At 40.6% G+C, this 20528-nt stretch overlaps 1 protein-coding gene across 2 annotated transcripts in view; it reads left to right on the top strand.

The window, feature by feature from the left end:
- The first annotated feature begins 18499 nt into the window (after positions 1–18499).
- TJP2 (tight junction protein 2) overlaps positions 18500–20528 on the top strand; it is a 54111-nt gene continuing 52082 nt past the window's right edge. Inside the window, exon 1 of one of the 2 annotated variants that reach the window (XM_054397930.1) lies at positions 18500–18620. The gene's annotated coding sequence lies outside the window, so the exon portion shown is untranslated. The remainder of the gene's footprint in view (positions 18621–20528) is intronic. The other variant, XM_054397934.1, reaches the window with a different exon arrangement.

The raw sequence follows: 20528 nt of genomic DNA, 5'->3' as shown, positions 1-20528 counted from the left end.
TTCTTTCTTTCACACTTTTTATGGGTTGCTGGTTTTCTCTGGGGTTTTTTTGAGCTAAACTTTAAGTTACTTAGTGGTTCACTGCAAGCATCATATGGAACTGGAAAGGCTGGTATGTGATGTTGAAGCTGTGTAGTAATATTTCTGCAAACACTTCATTCTGATACTATGGGTTTCTCTTTTCTGTTTCCTTTTATTGTTCAAAGAGTAAAACTATAATTTACAGGACCTTTTTTATTTTTTCTTTTTTTTTCCCTAGTTGAGCAAAAATTAAGATCCACTCATGACAGCAAAAATTTGCCCTGGTTGTGTTTTGTTGCATTTCCCAAGTGTGAGGTTAGGCTCTGCTTAGTACCATACTGATGTGGACATTTCTGCCTTGTAGAACTGAGTATGGTACTTAGGCTGATAAAGCTGCCTCCTTCAGGCTGTTAAACATGCCAATGACATAAATTACATACTGCGGATCTTAAAACGGAAAGTTTTAAAAGAAACTCTGAACTGCAAGAACTGCAACTTCAATACTTGCACTGCTGTACTGTTGCCACTGAAGGCTTTTAATTGTCTATTAAATGGAAACACAAAGTTCTTGACTAACTTTTGAGGAAACAGTTATACCATATTCTTACAAACTGTTTATCTATGTATGAAAAGATGTTCAGTGCAGACTGTTTTCCTTGTTGGTTCCTCTGATGCTTGTGGTTAGTTTGGCATGATTCTCTACCAGGTTAGATTTATTACAGATGCCATTAATGTTGCTGAAAAACAGTAGGTATGTAGTATTGTTGCCCAGTATTTGCAGTATAAGCACTGTAACCTATTTCCCACCATTAAATAGAGTACCATTTTGGCGGAAGCAGCTCTTGGTTAGATGTTCATGCAGTTTGCATGTTTTTAAATAAAAAAAAAATTGGCAATTATCTGAAATTTAAGATCTACTGGATAAATGTTAATGACTTAATATTTGAATCAAGGATACTTTCTCCTTGGTCTTTTGCTTGGTCATATATAGCTTGTGTAGTTAATTTTCTGACTGACTTTTAAAAAAACTATTAAGTAATTTGCATGCAATGTATTAGCATGCATCTGATTTATATTTGGAGGTTCATTCTCCATTCTCTCACATCTTGTGCAAATGTTTATACAAGAAGTTGCCTGTAGAATTCTTATTTCATTAGGTAAAGGTGGATTTCAGGCTACGACAATAGGGCTAAAGTCTACAGTGTTTCTTAAAACACATACTGGAAAGATTCTGTTCAAAGGTGGTCCAGTTGGTGTGGATTTTATAAGAGCACTTTGACGTGCCCTGCCCTTCATCCATAATGCTACCTCTATTTATACAAACAATTTCCTGGTTTTGGTTATCTGAGTAACAAACGGATTTCGTCTAACTGGTGAAGATAAATAGCGTCAGCAAGTTAGAATGAGTTTTATCTCAGTGTACAAAGTGAATCATAGGACATGACTCATTTTTTGCACTAATACTTGCATCAAATTGTAATTAAGGGCAAGGACTCTGTTGGCCATCATGCTTGTACAGTGGAGGCACAGTAATTCTTACCTACTATTTTTTACTTCTATAACTTACTTGAACAGGCAGATTGGTGTGGTCAATTCTGTAACCATATAGCAATAGTTCCTTGCTTCACCTTTCTCAAAGAACAGTTGGTATTGATAAGAACCATTGCTGCACCGTGATGGCATTTTTCTCACAAGACAGTTCACCTACTTTTGAGTGATGAGTATTGACATTTGTAGCTGTACTGGATACTCAGCAGAGTATGTTAAGAGTTTTCACCAATAGCTAATCACACCAATGATTGTATTTTTCCGCTTCTGGCCTGCAGTCCTAACGTCCCAGCCTGTCTAACCTTACTAAAATTCATTATGCCTGTGTGCAGTTACCTGGAAATCTTGACTGATTCTTGTAGTCAAGCTTACAGCAACTGCTCTCAGCCTGCATTGCTCACAAAATACTACATTTGTTTACAGGAATTAGGTGCCTGAGTGCTTGCCTGGTTTTGTTGGTTCATTTTCTTTTCCACTTGTGATAATTCTTAAGAAATGTTACCTCCTCCCTGCGAGGCTATCTCCATGTAGTGAAATCATCCATTCCCATTTCTGTAAATTCCTTTCTGGCAGCTTATTTAAATGGGATGATGACGTGTCCTGAAGACTTGATAGCTCAATAGGGGAAGGGGAATTCACAGGGATGTCTGTGTTTGATTGCTTTTAACTTCTTGTTAATGGTTGAACTCTGTGCTAACCAGTTCTGGAATGTGTGAGAGTCTTGGGAGGGTGGGCAGATGGTTGCCAAAATACCTAGAAGAGCCTTTAAAGCAGAAAAGGAAGCATGGGAGGGGCAGAAGCAAAGGCTATCAAGAAGAGAGTCACTTTGCCCAGCGGCTTATGTTGTTGGCAGAGCAGGGAAAGACTAGGGGCAAGTTACATTCTGTTGTGGCCCCTTAGGGAATGGCATTTTAAATTTGCTGCATGCCACTATTTATATTTGTAACCAATCAAATGTGTTCCAATCCATTTTCCTATTAAGCCTTTTTTTCCCCCCCTAAGAATTCCGCTTCAAGATTTTTTTAAAAATAAAAATTGTTTGGAGCTATGTCCCACCCTGTCCCAGACTGTCTTCTGTGTAAGTTGTACTATTGACAGAACAAAGACAAGATTCATGACTACTACCAAAGCAGGTAGTCAGCAGAGGCTGTTTCACTGGGGGTAGAATAAAAACAGCTATGAACAAACAAAGTTTTTAAAAGTTATTCATTGCAATCTTTTTTTTTTTTTTTTTTTTGATTTCAGATTAAGGACAGACAAATTCAGATTAAAAAAAATAGCTGTTTAGAACAAGTCATATCAAGTTGCTGCCCCCTCTGGTTTACTGAATAGTTTTTAAAAATGTGTCATGCTAATTACAGTAAGTGATCAGTAGTACTGTGAGTCATTTTGTAACCATTGTTACTTTCTAGATGTGGGCTTTTCTGCTAGCCATCAATGTTCTCTGCTGTACTACTAAAAAAATTAAGAATACATTAAATCTCAATAGTGTGACCCCACAGCATTTTAGAGGCATTAAGCATTGTAAGGCCACTTCTACAAAAGTATCTTCAGAAAAAGGAAAACAGCTAACAGATGATGTATTTTAGCATTCATTAAGGAAACACATACCCAGCACCATGTAAAGCAAATAATCTGACACATACCTGGAAGACTAAATTTCCACTCCTCGTGCCTTGATGCTGCCTGAATGCAACACTGTCTTTTGTACTGATTCCTGAGCCTGTCTATAGCTGACAGAAAACTTGAGGTTACTGAAATTAGTCTGTCTTTTCCCCCCTCGATTTTGCTGTTTGGGGCTTTTAGATTGCAATGGTCACTCATGGAGTATTGTAGGTACGTGCATGTAAATTATTAACCCCAGCTGCATGCAGGCTTCTTCCAGTACAACGTTCAAATGCTGTTTTGTACTGCAGTAAAAGGCTGTTTAAGTGTCTGCTAAAGACCTGTGCCGTCACAAGGAACATGCTTTGCCGCCTTTATGATGGCATACTGCACAAGCATCACCTGCACATAACCAGGAAGAAACCCTTCTGAATTTGGAATGCTGTGGGAAGCCGGAGCATTTAGCACCCATTGAAAATAACAGCTGCCCTTTAACACCAGCAACTAAGAACAAACCGAAAACTTTTAAGTAGATTTTGTTTCCCGGGCCTGATACCAGGGCACTGTACTGTTTAATTTTAGAGGGGCTTGCATGGAATTTAACCACCCAAAAGAGCAAATAAGGAGTTCCTGGTGACATTTTGTGTTGTACAAAGCAGAAGAAATACCACTTCAGAGAATCCTGTCAAGGATGTTTGGCCTTGCTCATCTCATTTTGGCTGCAATAGTGATGCCAGAAAGCTGATACCTGTGGAATGCCAGCCTGAAGTGCAGTTCTCTTTTGGCAACTTAAGAGTTTCGGGAACAGAGTTGCAGAGTGGTACTGCGTATGTTAGGAGTTTCTCTGCCTTCTGCTAACCCTGGATGTTTCAGGCATGAGTGGTAATGTGACCACTCGGCAGAGTCGCCAGAGCACACCAGTACAAGTGGAGGGAAATTGAACATAGCTCTCCTGTGATAAAAACTGACGAAAAGCAGATTCGGAAGCATGCGTGGAACAGTTTTAAAAGCTGTTTTAAAAGCTGTTTCTATCAGTTAGAAAAGTTTTAGATGGGCAGTGATTCCAAGTTCGTAACAAAATGTAAACGGAAAAACGCAGCAATGCAGGGCTGTGTGACAGTGCACCCCGAGAGACGCAGCGGCAAAAGGGCACTGCCAGGCCCGCCCCGTCCCGTCCCTCCAGCAGCCGGCACCGGTGGCCGGAGCTGCTGAGGCGGCCCGCAGGTCGGCCCCGGCGCGGCGCGTCTCCGGGCAATGCCGAGCGGCGAAGGTAGGCCGGGGGCAGAGTGGGGAGCTCAGCCGGGACCCCTCCTCAGAGACGGGACGGGCTGAGAAAAGCTGGGAGGCGAGGCGGCCGGGGCGGCCCCACCGCGGTGACTCAGCGGCGCGGAGTACTGAGCTGCAACCGGTATTTCCTGTTCTCCCGCCCGCCGCATGTGTGTGAGCGTGGGGCGGGGGCAGCTGAGCAAAGTCACCACTGAACCGGGGCGGGGGGAAAGGGAGGGGGAGGGGAGCAGCCTCAGGTGGAGCCACGCCTGCGGAGGGGCTCGCTGCCCTCCCTGTCCGGCCGCCACCGCTCTTCCCTTTCCCTTCCCCTCCCTCCCCATCGCTCTGCCGCTTTCCCACCTAGGGGCGAGGCCGGCACCTGCGGCGGGAGCCCGCCCTGGTGCGGCCGTGCCGCCCCCACCCGCGCCCCGCAGGAAATCATCAACTCAGCGGGAGCGGCCGCAGCGGACTTGGGCCTGGCTTCGGCTTCGCACTCGGACTTGGCGCCGCCGACGCAGGCCCCTCCGGGGCGTCGGGGCAGGGCTGAGCGCAAGACAGACCAAGCAGTCCCAGCGCCAGGTCATTTCCCGGGACCTCTGCCCCTGCTGCCGGCCGTCGCACCACGGCTGCTTCTGCGAGCAGGCGAGTATCCCTGTGTGGGGTGGGCTGCCCCGCGCCTCCTCGCCGCTCCGTTCTCCTCGGGCAGGTGTCGCGCTTTGCCGTCCCTCGCCTCCCTGCGTCCGGTGCCGCCGCTGCCTCTTCTCTCCGCTCCGGGGCCCGCGCTGAGGGTAAGAGCTTCGCGACGTCTCCCTCTCCGTCCTTTGTGTGCTTTGGATTTTCGTTCTCTTCGTTCCTCGGTCGCACTTTGCCCTCTTTGTCCGCAGAGGGCGGCGCGGGGGCCGTGCTCCCCTGCGGGGCACCCTCGTCCCGACCCGGCCTGGCCCCGCTCCTGCCGCCACGCACCTGGCTCGGGCCGGGCGCCCACGGCCTGGCTCGGGCCGGGGATCGGCTTCACCCTAACGGGATTAAGCGGCTCTCGGTGACTTTTTCCGTGCTAAGTACTTTCCGGGAGAGTGCGATACTACGTGGGAAGTGGGAGAGATGTCATCGATGAATCAGGGGTTTTGTTTACCGATGTTTTTAACCTGTAGCAGAGGCGGGCACTCGGTAGGCGCACACCGCCGACGGCGGGGGCTTGGGCTGCCTTTGTTACACACAAAATTCCTGAAATCTTTATGTTGGCACATCCTGAGTGGATTCCAGCCGTGCCTTGAGCTCTGGCTAACTGGGTCAGGGGAAGTTTCAAGTTAACAGGGAACCGTAAAACAAAGGAACAGGCAGTTCCAGGAGCCAAGTGTTTTATTTGCTCTGTTAAAGTGCTCTGGCATCGGCCTTGTTGGCGGTGCCGGAGCCCAGGTACTTTGGATTTCCATCGAGGAGTGTCACAGTTGATCTGCCAGTAGCATGTACCTGCTTTATTTGACAACTGGGGGCTGATTTTTCTCCCTACGTGAAACGTGTTTCCTCTGCATTTAAGAGTACATGTTTTCGAACATAGTGGTGTAAGAATCATGCTCATCTGAAAGATTGCTTACCTGAAAACTCTCATACCTCCAGTGGTGCTTTCTAGTTGTTACTCACTTAAACCAGCTGGAATCTGAATAATTTGCTCCCTAGCTTGGATTTATAAACCGGTGTCAAATCCAACAGCTAGGACAGGATTTGAAAGCTTAGCATCATGGATGTGTTCTGGCCAAGGCCACCGAAGGTCTGCTTTTCTTTAACCTTTGGATATAACTATCAAGGTGGGATGGTTTAAACAAAATTAATTACCTTCTTTTTTGCTCAACAAAGTTTAATTTTAAAAGTACAGGCCTGGGATTTGGCTGTGGCTCAGAGAAAAGAAAAACAGGTGACTGAATAAAATAGCTTCTTTAGTTTCTGAAGCATTCATAGTGTAAGAATGCATCTATAAGCTCTTCTGAGCAATGACCCCGTCAGGATCCTGACATGCACGAATCTGTAATCCATTATGGCAAGGATAAGGAAGTGGAAGCATGGGAAGTCTGCCTGTCTTAATTGATACTCAGTGGTAGATTTTCATGCTGCCTGAAGAAGATTGGAAATGCTTTGCATGTAGTAAACATGTATATTCCATTTAGACATGGTCACTAAGGCTTAACATTTGGTGAAACTTGAGTGCTTATGCAGGCTATGTGTTTGACTTTTATGCGAGCTTACTATTATAATTGCTTCCAGACTGTTATATGCAAACGTCTTCTCACGCCCTAAACACTGCATTCAAGTAGTGGTAGTGACTCCTCTAACCTTTAGAAAAGGAAGTCGCGATGGATTGGAGAAATTGTATCTAACTTAAATACCATTCTGCAGTGCCCCATGTCAAAATATCGGTAACTGCTACTGTGATCACTGCCACTACACTGGGCTTTTGTGAGACAAAAGATAAGGGAATTACGCTTTTGGGTTAGGATGATCCGAATAGTTTGCATGTACTATAATCCCAACAGACTTCTTCAGAATGAAGCATCAAAGTAATTAATTGTCTGATACTTTTTTGATTGCTTAATCCTCCCCTTTCCTGGTTCAGTGTCTTCTAAGGACAACCAGGAAATCTTTCTTAGAGATCCAAATAACGTTTAGGCAATGACATGATTCACAAAATGGGGCATGTTGTACTTTTTATAAAGCCTAGATACTAAAAGCATCAGAAAGTTCCTGAATCCTAATTATCCTCGACTGGAGAACAGCCTAATACTGCAGGACTAGTTCAAAATTGCATTTAACTCAGAGCTAATGTAGATGATTTGGGTATGAGTTTTAACGATTAGCAACATTTTCTCCAGTACTTCCTTGTAGGCTAAAGGAAATCTGTTGTTACAAGACTGTTCTCTTTTAATGCTGAAATAACTGTATTTTTAATTTTCAAGGACAGTTGTGTCTTGTCTTCATCAGTTTCATTGTATTGTAGCAATCCTGGAACCAGTCGTTGTAATAACAGGGGAATGAACGCCCTAACATGGTGTAACAGCTGCAGTTTGTTGAGGTTAGAAGTTTTCAAGTCAGGTATTTTCAGACAGGTATGAAAATACTCACTGCTGGACATAAAGAAGAATGTATTAAATCTGATGATTGAGCTGTGATACTAGCTGCATGAGGCCTGTGAATTTTAATCCCAAATTGCAGTGGATTTAGAAGGCTCTTTCAAAATGAGACAATCTATTTGTAAAACAAAATGTTTACAGCATACAGGATATAAGACATAATTTTTAGGCTTGTCTTACAATAAATGCAGCTTGCTATAGTGAAGAATATTTGCAAATGGTGCATTACCTACAAAGGAATTAAAGAAGCACTAAAGTGGGTATGACTGGTTTTGCATGGCTATACTGATGTGTAGGCACCGTTGCATGTCATGGTGTCTATGGTTTCAGTCCCATGACCAAGTACATTAGGTTGTTTGGGAATCCCTAGAGGAGTGCTTGCATTTAATTTCTACACAGATTTCTGTCCCAAGTGCTTTTGTGAAAATACAGCTGTTCGACCACAGGGTGCTTTTCTCAGTTATCTGAACCTATCCTCTTCCTCAGCAAAAGCAGCATCATATTAGACCTTTATCTCTGCTACCATATAAAGTGAGTTTACTTCTTGTCTCCAGAATCTTTGGGGCCTTCTGTTACACTTCCATGGTCTTTTACCAATACTAGGGTTATCCTCCTACCACTTCAGAAAGGTTTGGTTTGTTTTTCTTTAAATAGGGTAGTTCTGATTCAGAATTTACTGCAAAAGTTTTTGTGTTGTTTTTTTTTTTTTTTAACCAAACAAAGTCTGTGTTTAACAGTCAAGTGCTGAAGAGTTTTTTTGCTTAAATATAACATAATTAACACAAGTACTGACTGCAGTTTTGTACTGAAACAGCTTCATGCAGCAGCAAAGACCATTCCAGGTCATTTCACAATTTAAACTATTGAAATTTGGCTTGCTTTTAGTTGTTTTGTTATTGTTGGGTTTTGTTTTCTTTTAAATCAAATGACTGCTTTTTGTAATTGCATGTTGCTAGGGAACATTATAGATTTCTATTTCAAATGAGAATGCAGACTGTTGCAGCTCCTTTCTGTTCATAATTAGATGACCTGTTGCAATTGTGAACGTATTTAGGATGTTTATGATCCAAGCCTAGTAAGGATGCAGTGAGCTGTGGGAGCTCTGGTTTGCTGTCTTGTACAGCGTGTACCCTGGTGTGTATTCATCAGCAGCAGGCTTTGTTTTTAGGAAACAGGAGCTACTCAAGTCTTCCTGAATTTAAGTCAGCATTGTCATTGTGTATCTTGAGTGTTGAAGCCTCAGGTAACCATGGTTCCTAATCTAGGAAGAAAAGGAAGCTCATTAGTGTTGTATTTTCACATGTATAATGTGAAAGACAAAAATGTGTGATGGCAGTAAGAAGTGGAAAAATACAAATCCCCTTTTATTCTGACCTCTCCAGTACCTGCTTCCTTTCCATGGTGTTGTCTTTGCTTTTGTTTTGCAACAGCAATGCAGAACTGCTTTTGAGAATTTTCTTTTTATTTCTTAAAGGTATGCAGAGGGTGATAAAGCACTGGAACAGGCTGCCTAGACAGGCTGTGGAGTCTCCTTCTCTGGAGAATTTTTAAAACCTGCCTAGACACAACCCTGTGCAACCTGATCTAGGCATACCTGCTTTAGCAGTGGGGTGGTGGACTAGATGATTCCCAGAGGTCCCTTCCAACCCATACCATGCTGGGATTCTGTGATTATCTCGGGTATCATCTGTGTGCATGTGAAATGTCAGATTTAGGATGTCTAGTTAGGTGTGGTATGTTTTCATTAAGTTAAGTGTGAGTTCAGATATTTTGGACCACTTTGGAGTTTTTGTCTAATTAGCTGAGTAACACCTCTCTCAAAAGTATTTCATTGTCATTACTCTGTCATACCAAACAAATTCTTTAACATCAGCCTGCATTGTGTAGACAAACAGGGCTTGAACTCAGCAATGTTTGGCTTCATGTGAACTAACGTTTCACATATTTATTCAAGCTATTTATTTGCTTTGCCTTCTTACGTTTTCTTGTTGTTGGTTTGGGGGTTTTTGTTTGTTTGCTTGCTTTTTGTTTGTTTATGTTTTAGTTTGGTTTTGGGGTTGGTTGGTTTGTTTTTTAAGAGGTGTTAAAGAAGACCCATAAATATCTCCAGCAAGGCTGTTTGTAGTGTGACTTGCTGTCTCTATTCTAACATCTGCCTCATCATCTAGCTCTGCTTAATAGCTGGCAGATTTGACTGCTGGTGTCTCTAGCCTTCTTAGCACAACTTTGTATAAGCTGATTCTGAGAATCTGCAGTGACATATGGACTGTTGCAAGCAGGAGACAATCTCTAAGGAGGGGTCAAAAACTGCAATCCCTGAAGCAGTGTGAAAGAAGTTTCCAGGTCTTCCTCGTTCCAGTCTGATCCTTAATGCTCCTTTGCCTCCAGATTGTTTCAACAGATCAAGCTTTACATATGCATTGATAGTTTTAAAAGCTATTTCTTAGCTATGTGGTGCAAACAAGATATGTATTTGTTCTGAAAGTTAGCATTCGCCTGTCATAGCTACTCTTGTCACCCAAAAAAAAACCAAACCAGCATATAGAAAATTATTTGTTCCTTTGCGCTCTTCATGAGAGAATTCTTTGGTCTGTAGGTGTTAGAGAATTTTGTGGAGAGAAGAAAGACAGGGATTTTGTCTCTTTACAAAAGTGGAAAGGAATTTGCCTAATGCAGCCAACAATGTTTGTCTCCTTTGTAGTGAGGTCCGAAGTAACTGGAGGTGTGATCATACATCTGTCATCAGGTTACATGAAGTGTGTTCTACATCTAATTAAGGGAATATGACTGTTTTAATCTGTCAAAAATTAGAGCGAAAGGAAGCTTTTGCTTTGATGTCATAAATATTTCTTTAATGCAGAAAAGACTGTCTGTCATTCTATCCCCATTCCTGGAACTATGTCTTGCTTTCCAATCCTTCCGCTTCAATTGAGTCTACAGTTTTTACAATGTGAATGAAAGTAAGTAAACTTTGGAACTGCTTTTTGCAAAAGTCTTGTGTAGTATTTCAATTGAAATCACTGCCTCAAGACTGAGACATTTGTGGTTTAGTAGTATTTCAATTGAAATCACTGCCTCAAGACTGAGACATTTGTGGTTTAGTTCTTTTTTTTTTTTTTTTCCTGTTTCAGCTAAGGAGGCACAGTAAAAAAGGGTAGACAACTTTGGAACAGATAAAGAAAAGATGCAATCCTTGTTTCCTATTGTCAGTGTAGCTTGGTATGGCTATGACAAGTGCTCCAAACGTTTTGGTGTGTTGCTACAATGCACTATATCAGTTTGAGAGAGATGTGTGTTACTGGATCTCTTTACTTTGTAAACTTATTAGTAATGTGAGAAGTTCGTAGGGAGAGGGTTAGCAGGGAATGCAAATATTACAAATAAGCAAAGAACCTTTTTAGCTAAATTGTGAGGTGGTTTCTTCTTTTTGGATCTGGCTGCGGAACATGAGTTCCTGAAGTTGATATAAATATTTCTCTTAACAGCTCGATTCTTAGACTATGTTTATTCACATGTGTGTTCCAAGTTAGGAAACATGCACTTTGCAAGTGTGCTTTGCAGTAAAACTTGGTAGTTATTCTTCCTGAAAAAATACAAAGTCAGAAGAAGGGGAATAGATAATAATTCTCCAACAGGAGGCGATGGATTGAGGACATGTTTTAGACTTTTGTTTGCTCTGCAAAAGCTGTTCTTCACTAACAATGGATGTACTGGCAGCTTTGAAGTTCTGTTTTCAAATTAAATTGAAGGAAGTTGATAAACAGTGAGTCAGTTTTACTCCCTCTAGATAACCATTGATTTAATGAACCATTTGGCCAAAAGCAGTGCTTGGTAGTAAGTTATGCTTGGTCTGTAAGCTTCCCTCCTCTGTGTAGGGTGCTGGTTGTGAGGCACCTGCTCTAGTCAGAATGAATTGCCTTTGCCCAAAGATGGAACAGCATTACACTAAATGCTTTTTAGACTTCATGTAGAACTCTGGCTTTGAAAAATACTTTGGGGCAGTTTTTGTAAAACCAGTTTCTTACATCTATACGGGTAAATGCTATGGTTTAAAAAAAATGTTAAGGTGGAGGGGACAGCAATGCCAAAATTTCACAGGAGAAATTGGTAATACTAGTATTGCTAACAAAGCTGACCTTGAGGGAAGATTGGATTTTGTCACAGTATTTCTACATTTAAGTAATATTTAATATTGTCATGGACTGCTATAGTCAGAAGAGTCTTAAAAAGAAGAGCCAAAAAACTGCCCGCTTCTTGTCTTGTCTTTTCCTAGTCAGTATTGCCTTTGCAATAGAGCTGCCAAAGCTGTCAGAAGTCAGGATGCATGCAGGGTTAATGACTTCAGCTGTGCTTGCCGACTTCTAGTAGTACTTCGCTTTCCTAAGCTTCTTAATACTTTGTATACAGATGTTTGAAGTTGTAGTTGGGTGGGGTGTTTTTTGGAGCTGCAGAAGTAATTACTTGCTTATTTTAATTTGTGTTTTTAATATATTAATTACTTTTCATAATACATCACATTTTTAGACTGTATATGAAGTAACTGAGTAGCTGAAAATTAATTTTTTCCCTCTGACAGTTTTTTTTTTTGTAGTGGTACTCCATGAATCTAAAATACACTTAATTTTATTTTGCTCTTCTAAGATCAGTCCCATGGATTATTATTTAGTAATAATTCAAGATAGTTTAGCATGTGTTAACAAAACATACAAATGTGACTGAATATTAAACATTAAATGCAGGTAACACAGGATCTTAGGTAATACAGGACCTGGCAATGATTATACAAATGTTGTTGTTAAGAGCCGAACATTTAGAGGATAAGTAATGAAAGCTTGCAGTTTCCATCTTAGCAGTAGTTTCTAAATAAGTAGAATGCAATATGAAGACAACTCAACAGAAATACAGACATAATTAAAAAACACAGTTTCTAGAGGAATTTGTGGCTGAAGTCTTCAGCCTTTGTATGTTCTTATTGCATCTTTAAGTTTATATTACTGCATAAGTACATAATATTTCTATATTACATATAATTATATATATAGAACATACATATCTTTCTACCTTGGTGTATAAGAAGTATTACAACAATATTTCTTCAGTCTTTTTTCAGGTTCCAAAGCGTTACTGTTAACTTCGACATGTACATCTGACTCCACCTTTGTAGTTAGTACTTGAGGTCTTTGGCATGCACAAGTTATTTACCCCATGGATAAAGTAGTTTTGACATAAGTGACTTCTGGCATTGTGTGAGAAACATTTGAATGACTAGTAGTTATCATAATGGGAATCTCTAGCTTTCTTAATTCCATACAAGACACCTAAGGAAATGTTTCTACATGCCTTTTCTTAATAGGTGAGATAAATCCCTTGTAACACTTCCATTGTACAGAGCTTTCTGGTGTTAAGGAGAAAAGTTGAAGCAAAATCTACTTTAGTGTGCCATAGTATCAAGTTTTCTGTGCAGATCTCTCTTATTCCCTGGATGGATTTGACAGAGAAGTTACCTAGTGCTCCATTAGTACTTGAAAGATTATAGACGGCAGAGATTTAGCAAAGGATTAGTCAATTGGAGAATGTGCATTATCCGTCCAGGCTTAGAACCATGATTGTCTCTTCAATCATTTTCATTAGTGTCTTATTCAAAGATTGAATTATGTAACAATGACGTTTCTGGGGAATCTGTTGGGAGTTTCTCTCCTCTGCTAATTCTCTGAGCCAGGGAGAGGTGGAAAAAAGCATTGTTTTCATGCTTCGAACTTGCAGTATGTTTTAAAAAGGAATAGTTCAGCTAAATGAAGAGACATGACTTCAGTTGCAGCATCTGCATTTGGATGATAGCTTAGCATCATATAACTCTTGAGGAAGGCAGGATGCGGTACAAGAAATACATAACTATTTTAGAAGCAGCAATAGGTATTACTCCTCTTAACAAGCGGGAGCTGCTTCCTGAGGGTAGACATGCCAATCTGTGGCAACATCCAGGGTAAGTGTTAAAAACCAGTCAGTAACTACCTATGCAAAAACCTCTGCTCACCTTGAATCATGCAATTTTGAAAAACTGTTATTATAAAAGAGGAAAGTCATTCATAGAACAGGTAACCTTTTTTGTGCTTTCCAATGGTGTATATTCTGCAGTCGTGCTTAAACTTTGTGGTTTCAATAGAGATTTGTGTGTGTGCTTGTTGTTCTTGACTAGTGGAATAAGTGGGAGAAGGTGTGTCTAAATCAGGAGCTTGCTGAAGAAAGGATAAACAAGTGTATACTTACCAGAATGAAAATTAAATGCTTGGTTATTGCTTACTGCTTATCTGATGTGTATGTGTGTTCATAAGCCTCCTCTCATTTAAAGAGATGTATTTAATTTTATCTGTGAGACAATTAGCAGCTTCTAAAAGTGGAAGAGAAAATCACTTTTCTCTGTGTGCAACTTTACTTCTCTACTAGGAAGGATGAGTTCATCATATTTTAGGATTACTTTTTCCCTAAAGGAAAGTTTAAGTTATTAGAGAAGTCAAGTAACTCTGTTCAGGTTCAGAACTTGAAATACTGAGCATTCTAGTTTTGTTAAAAACAATCCAGAATGCTTTCTTTTACCACACAGCTTGCATATTTGGCTTCAGAAAATTCTTTCTGTTCATAACTGTTTCCATCAAAAACTTAGAGTGTGTGTGAAAGGAGATTGTCATTCTCTCCCACCTGCCCCCTATATGAGTAGTATCGACAGATGTGTGTCTTTCACAGTCTGTCTAGTCTGTCGTATCTTCGTTCTGTATCAGAATGCTGTAACTTCATTTCAGGCATTGCAGAAAACTGCAAAACGTGAGAGGCCCTTGTTGAAGAGCAATTTAGTATTTTTCTTCTGGATTGGAATAGTTTTGTGTAAGCAAGACTTAGAAGAAAAGTTTGTGGTGAAACTGTAACTGTTTGAATGTAGCTGAACTCGGACTTACCCTGTAACTTTTCCAGGAGTACAATTGCTCTCTTGTCTAGAGAATAGGCAGTTGTCAACAGTTTCCAGTGTCTTATCAATGCAAGTATTCTTCAAGCTGGTCCTGAGTTTCTGGTAACATGTTAGTAAGTGCATGTAGGACTTTCTGTTAAAAATCTGTCCCTTAAAAGGGGGTCTTAGTACACTGTATTTGGACACAGGACACTGAAGTGTCCTAGACTGTAACTTCCTTTGATTTTTTGATTTAAGTTATCTACATGCCAATCTCTTTGCATTTTGCATCCACACTTTACATGTTAATAAAACAATATGTGATTGCTCTTGATACTTGAGGAGCAATACTGGAAAGTAATGATACATTCTTGTAGCATTCTTCTTTGTTTTCAAGTAGGTTTGTTTGGCCAGACTCATAGCTTGCATTCTGATAATGAAACTTACTAGCCTCAGTATCTACTTTTTTGTTTGTTTGTAGCAGGGACTGCATGGCTTTCATCTACTACTGTTAGTTAGTGTCAAAGTGCAAAATACACTACCCTATTAATACTTGTTTTTATTTCCAGCAATCTTAATCAGGCACCTCCCTCCTTTCAGGGAGAGATTCAGTTAACACAATTGTTGTATGCATTTGGAATTCCAAACTGGTTAAGATGTATTTGGATTATGTTTGGATTTGCCATTCCGGCAGTTTCACAAAAGCAGAACAACTTTTGTCATTGGACTGTAATAGGCATCCCCTTTATGTTTTCATTAAAATTTTGGGGAACTAAAGGCTGGTAGCCTTTGCCTTGATGGCAAAATAACCTGTGAGTTGAAGAAAAGGGTGCTGTTTGTTTTGTAGTGCTTATTCTGTACAACTGGAATACGCAAATTAGTAATTCATTTGCTAACATCAGTTTGCACTCAACTTCTAGACTGACCCTGTCACATTCATATTAAAAAAGGTATTTTAAAAGTATATGTGTGTGTATAGGGGATTGGTGGGGGGGAGGAAATCCCAAAAAGCATACTGAGACAATTTCTAAAACCTAATATTGAATGTAGGATGTAAACGTCCTCATCTATCCTCTTCTGACTGCAGAAGTACATGTGCATATTTAGCTCAAATACTTTCTTTTTTCTCATGGTCATCCCCTAAAAAGAAAAAAAAAAAGCTTTAGCGTATGATGCATTTTTTTGTTATTGTTGTTGTTTTGTTTAATAACTTTAGCTATCTTCATTTAGGGACAAAATTATGGCAGCAGTGGTAGTTTGAGTTTAGCTTGCTTGTATAACTTTCCTGCAGCCTTCAGAATAGTATCATCTGCACAGCCTGGAACAATAACACTGAAGTTTGTTCACAATGCACAGCAAAGTTCTGACTACTCTTTGATGATATCTGAAACTCATATTAAGTATCCTTTTGTTCTGTGACTTCTAAAATCACAGACTCACAGGGCTTGGAAGGGACCTCTGGACCTCTAATCCAACTCACCTGCAAGAGCAGGTTCACCTAGAACAGGTTGCACAGAACAGTGTCCAGATGGGTTTTCAATGACTCCAGAGATGGAGACTCCATCATCTCTCTGGGCAGCCTGTTTCCATGCTCTGCCACCCTCAAGGTTCCTCCTCATATTCAAGTTTGTACCCATTACCTCTTGTTCTGTTGCTGGGCACTGCCAAGGAAATACTGGGACCATCCTCCTGACACCCACCCTTTAAGTGTTTTAAGAATTGATAATATCCCCTGCACTCTTTTCTTCCCGGGGCTAAAAAACCCCAAGTCTCTCAGCCTTTCTTTACAAGACAGATGTTCTAGTCCCCTAATCATCTTCGTAGCCCTTTGCTGTACCCTCTCAAGCAGTTCCCTGTCCTTCTTGAACTGAGGAGCACAGAACTGGACACAGTATTCAAGATGAGGTCTCAGCAGAGCAGAGTAGCAAGGGAGGAGAACAGTCCTTGACCTTCTTGCTACATTCTTCTTAAAGCATACCATTGACCGTCTTGTCCACAAGTGCACTTTGCTGGCTCGAGGTCATCCTGTTGTTCACCAGGACTCCCAGGTCTTTTTCCACAGAGCTGCTTTCCAGCAAGTCAGCCCTCAATTTGTATTGATACATGGAGTTATTCCTCCCTAGGTCAGTACCTTACGCTTGCCCTTGTTGAAATTCATGAGGTTCACCTCTGCCCAACCGTCCATGCTGTTCAGGTCACAGCCTTCTGGTCTGTCAGACATCCCTCCCAGTTTTGTGCCATCAGCAAACTTGCTGTGGGTACACTCTATCCCTTCATACAGGTCTCTGATATTGAACAGAATCACAGAATTAACCAGATTGGAAACGACTTTCAAGATCATCAAGCCCAACCTATCACCCAACACCATCTAATCAACTAAACTGTGGCACTGAGTTCCTCATCCAGTCTTATTTTAGGTACAATGACGCCACCACTTCCTGGCAGCCCATTCCAATGGCTAATGACTCTGTGAAGAATTTCTTCCTAACATCCAGCCTAAGCCTCCCCTAGCACAGCTTGAGACTGTGTCCTCTCGTTCTGTCACTGGTTGCCTGGGAGAAAAGACCAACTCCCACCTGGCTACAGCCTCCTTTCAGGCAGTGGTAGACAGCAATAAGGTCTTCCCTGAGCCTCCTCTTCATGCTAAACAACCCCAGCTCCCTCAGCTGCTCCTCACAGGGCTTGTGTTCCAGACCCCTCACCAGCTTTGTTGCCCTTCTCTGGACAACTCAACATCTTTCTTTTTTTGAAGCTAGGGCCTCATGATCGCACTTAGTAAAATGTGAATGCCCTACACAGGACACAGAAATTAAAATGTGGGGTAAACTTACATGTGCTTGGGGAAATTCTGCTCCAGTTATGTAGAGGTAACTAATGGAGTGTTAACTAGGATTTAAAAAAAATAAACAAAAAACCCAAACAAAACCAAGCAAAACCAAACCATAAACAAAAAAACAGATCTAAGCACACACAAAAATAAAGAAACGTTGAACAAACAAAAACACATAACCAATCAACTAACAAACCCCACAACAATAAAAATCCAAACAAACAAAACCCCAAAACAACAGAAAACAAAAGAAAAACCCACCCAAACCTGTTACATGTATGGATAAGATACTCTCCCTGCAAGATTGGCTATATGCTTTTTTTGAAGGTGGAACGCTTTGGATGGTTGTCTTTGAGAGGCATTAAGATGATCAAGATGTGTATTGTTTTTCTTTTAAAAACAAAACAACTCAACCAACAGATTCTAGCCACTGGCTTCTGTTTCCATTTTTGTCAAAAGTCCCTCTGTCATCTTAGCTAAACTATTCATTTGCTGTTTTCCTACACAGGATAATCAAGGGCTAGGGTTAGGATAGAGGAGGAGCCCTCTGACAGGGGTGCTGTATGGAAGCTAACTTACTGCTTGCGCAGAAGGGGTAGATGAGGCTGGTTGAGCAGGAGAAGGAGCAGAAAATTACACTGGGATTTTTTGTTTTCCCCTATCATTTTTGCAATTGTAGTTAAGTTACCAATTTTAAAAACGAGTGTGTGTATCTGTTCTTACTTAGTCATGGTCAAGATGCAGTGCTTTTACTAGCTTTGCTTTGTAAAATTTGATGCAATTCAGGCCATCAAACTAAAACTAAATTGAAGCAAAAAGCCCAAATGCCTTGTGGAGACATCCAACAAACAAAATATAAGCACACTTCCTGTATGATCTTTATTTAGTTTGCAGAAATGCATTGTTACCTTGTGTGCAGGCTTGTGGGTATGCCTAATGATGGGCAGTGCTTGAATTCAAGTTTGCAGTGTTGCTGCAAGTGTAGATATTGCAGAATATCTTCTTTATTCAAGCATTGTTTCCACTTGATTGCCAGAGAGGCTAAAACAGGCCAAACTATTCAGGAAATACATCTTATATTCTCCCTGTCTCTAGGACTTTGGTGTTCCAGACTTCACAGTCACTTTTTTTGTGATTACACAACTTAAATGAAACTTTGTTTTTCAGGGAGCAAACAACTGCACTGCCATCTCCTTGTGCGTGGGACTGGGAGCACAGCTGTACATCAAGCCCAAAGCATCTCACAGCAAGTGGGCAGAGACATTCAAAACCCATTGTTCCTCACAAGGTACTAGTCAAGTTGTGGAGATAAAACTGGCCATTAGTTTAAAACAATGAATTCTTGTCATGTGCTAACTAGAATGTTCATTCTTTTAGCTATGTTTTTAAAAGCTGTTAGGAAACTGCACTTTATTGTAATACATTGAAATCGGAAATATTTTTTGGGGATTTCTGAAGCAACTTGAATGAGTTCACTTACATTTGCTGAGCTTTATAACATATAACAGGTCTGCAAAAGAGGAGAGACTTCTGCAATGAACACAGTATTCTTCTAAAGTTACCCAAAGGCCTCAGCTAAACATTGGTAAAGAATAGATTTAATCCATGTTGATGTCTTCAGCAAATATAAATATTTAGAATGGATTTAGGGTTAAATAAATTACTTTAAGCACAGAGGGTAATATTAATGCTTCATGACTCAGTAGAGCCCTGGGAAACAGAATAGCCACACACAGGAAGAGTTGTTTTGCTGCATATTTTCTTATAGTACATCATTAAGGTAAATATAATCCTTTTGGCATCTTAACCTTCCTTGCTTTTCAAACCTTTTCTCAAGTGCTTCCAGAGAGAATATAAAATGTGTCTTCAGTTTTATGTGTCAGTCAAGCATGCTAGGCTTCTTTTTATAATTCATTAACAGATGACAATTTTAAGAGAGTAAAAGGTCTTTAAGCTCATGTGTCGCATAATTGTATTTTGCTCATCTTTCCTTCTTGAGAGATGGATAGCTGTTGTTGCTTTTGTAATCTACATATGGGTTGTTCTGCCTTCCTGGTTTGTGATATGCATAATCAAAGCTGCTCATCTGTTATTTTAATGTTCTGGGAGTGATGGGAGAGGATGCTAGTTGGACTCCAAAGACATGATAGAAAAGTTGCAAAGGTGACATTATATACAATAACGAGCAAGTAAGCCCTGTTCATTTAGAGTGCTCTGTGTTGGAAAAACATGGCATGAGTATGTCAGTGAAGCATAGCTAGGCAGGACTGAGATGTCCAGCAGACTAGCATTTTCCTCAAAAAACTTTCAAGGATATTGTATGCAAATCTTACACCAGGGAATGTGGATACTTGCAAACCCAACTCTTAGTGAAATAAACTCCAGAACCATGTATCCAGAGGAAAAAGATGCCTCAGTAGCTACATCCAGTCACTTTGTCTATGGGCTCCCAGGAGTTGTAGAACTGGCAAGTGAATGACTGGAGTGGCACTGTCCATCTCCTTTCTCTCTGATTGTTGTTCTCACTGTTCTCCCTTGAATTCTCACCAGCTTGTTTCAGTCCTTCTTGAAAAACAGCACCCGAAAGTGAGCATAGTACCCTAGCTGGAATCTTGCTGTTACAGAGTCGGGCTGTAGAACTGCTTTGTTTCTAATGAGCTCATCAGCAGGAGTTTTGCCAGTATAAATAGGATGGGGAGAGGCAGAGCTTTGAAGCATAATTTTAGTGCTCTAAAGGACTAACTTGGCTGAAGAACTCCTGTCTAGAGCTTTGTTTTTTAAATTAACCTCTGTATCAGACAAAAAGTTAACAAGAAGGTTTTGTGTATGTTACTTCACTTGCATTCTGCTATTGTTTTTGCTTGTTCTTAATAAGTGTAGTAATCTCCATGAGAATGGGATCTCTGTTTTCATTACTGTGCTGTTTTAATTCAGTAATTAAAATCTGAATTTTGATTACCATGGTAAAGTTTTTGATGTTGCAGGGCTTGACTTCTAGTAAGGAAAGGCACATAAATTGCTAAAAGCAGAGGATTTTTTCACAGCCTTGCAAGGAACAGACAAAAAGCACAGAGAAGAGAGGAAGGAAATAATATGTAAGCAAAATTAATATTCAAACAGAATGTGCTCAATATGGTGTCTTCTGTTTAAAATTGATAAAATGGGAATCTGGAAGAGCTTTCATTTCAAGTGCTGA

Source organism: Indicator indicator, chromosome Z, assembly GCF_027791375.1.
Source record: "Indicator indicator isolate 239-I01 chromosome Z, UM_Iind_1.1, whole genome shotgun sequence".
In the NCBI taxonomy this organism is placed as follows: domain Eukaryota; kingdom Metazoa; phylum Chordata; class Aves; order Piciformes; family Indicatoridae; genus Indicator; species Indicator indicator.
Note: the sequence above shows the minus strand (reverse complement) of the source record. Positions and strands in the feature narration are given on the sequence as shown.